The sequence below is a fragment of the Belonocnema kinseyi genome, chromosome 1 (assembly GCF_010883055.1).
Source record: "Belonocnema kinseyi isolate 2016_QV_RU_SX_M_011 chromosome 1, B_treatae_v1, whole genome shotgun sequence".
Lineage (NCBI taxonomy): Eukaryota > Metazoa > Arthropoda > Insecta > Hymenoptera > Cynipidae > Belonocnema > Belonocnema kinseyi.
Genome location: NC_046657.1, coordinates 143,461,298 through 143,462,994, shown reverse-complemented (window position 1 = coordinate 143,462,994; position 1,697 = coordinate 143,461,298).

Sequence of the window (1,697 nt, the reverse complement as noted above, 5' to 3'; positions counted from 1 at the left end):
CCAGCAAAAGCCTCGTGGACCCTAAGAACACGGAGCGACCCAAGGACAACCGCCTTCTTTATTTTTCCCGCAAGTGTTCTAGCATATTTTTGACACGTAGGGATGCTTTTTAGGCTATTAGCAAGTGAAAGCTTGGCACCTCCAAGAGCGCTGATGATAAGGACGATCAGTTTAACAGAATATTCCGGGTACAATCGTTCAACTACCTTATAAGGTCTCGATACCTCTCTTTCTTTTCATTCTCCTTGGCTATGATGTTTTTGTCATATATATATATATATATATATATATATATTTAAATAAAAAACATGGGTGAATTTATTTGACTAAGATAACGATTTGGTGAATATGTCTGTTGAAATTTCTCAAATGTGATTTTCTTCTAAATTAATACTTATTTAACTGTTCTTTAAGAATAAAAATAAAATACTTTTACCTTCGAAATACTAATAAAAAGAAATAAAACAATTATAATCGTAACATTCCAAGTTTAAATTTGTCACTTTGAATTGTGTGTGTGACGATTTGTCCCGGTCTCAAGTCCAGCTCAATATTTAGTTGACACACTGTTCGAAAGACCAAAAAGAAAGATCGATTTCGTTAAACAGCCATTTTTGATGAAATTTCAAAAAGTTGATGATTTTTAAAAATGTTTAAGACAAATTTTTAAAAAAAATTTAAAAATTCTATCCACAGCCATTTATGGTACAAAAAAATATGAACAATTTATCCTGACAACTTTTTTTGATAAAATCAAAGTTACCAAAGTTAAAGGACTTTAAAAATTCAAAAAACCAAACGAAAATGGACATTTCAAGCAAAAAAACCTTGATATGGAAAAAAGTCAAGAGGCGAAAAACGCTACTTTTTCAAGGCCCCATGATTATTTTATCAAATTCTATCCATAATGAGAAGAGTTTTATGCGAAAAATGACTTCCGCGAATTTAATGAAATTTCGACGTTTTGAGGCTCCTTGTTATTGATGTTGTGGTTGTCTGTATATCGTATAGCTTTCGAAAGAATAGTCGGATTGGATTGTGCTTTGACACACAGATTTTTTATTTTAAGAATTGTATGTAAAAATTGTACTATTTTTATTTTTATAACAAATATTTTTCTTCAATTAAATTGTTGCAATAAAAGTGTTTCGAAGAGATTTTTATAAAAATCTTTCGGAGAATAAAATTCGTATTTATAGGTCACAAATGTTTGTTTTCTTTACCAAATTTGGGTTTCGTCTACATTTTTCCAGTTGTTTTTACTATAGTACAATTTACGTTTTTATCTCGGGCGAAGAAATCCATTCTATTGTTTGACAAATATTCTCTGTAAATCAATATTTTTCACAGAAAATTACTCCGAGTGACCTTTAATTATAATTTTATAAACGTGAAAAAACCACATTTCAATTATTTCTATGAAAAACACAATCCCTAAATAACAGAACGAAATCGGAAACAATAAGAGTTAATTTATTCAGGAACAAGCTTTTTGAACAAAAATTACCTTGAGTGAAGCTTTAATATGTATTTGTTAATTTTTACAAAAATCGGGCGTTATTTTATTTAAAAAAAAATAATTGGGGGGGGGGTGTCAAATGATAAAAAAATAAATAAAACTTAAAGTTGTACGATTTTAATTTGTAACTAAATAATTTGAGAGGTTTCAATCTAAAATTATCGAACACTTTCAATTT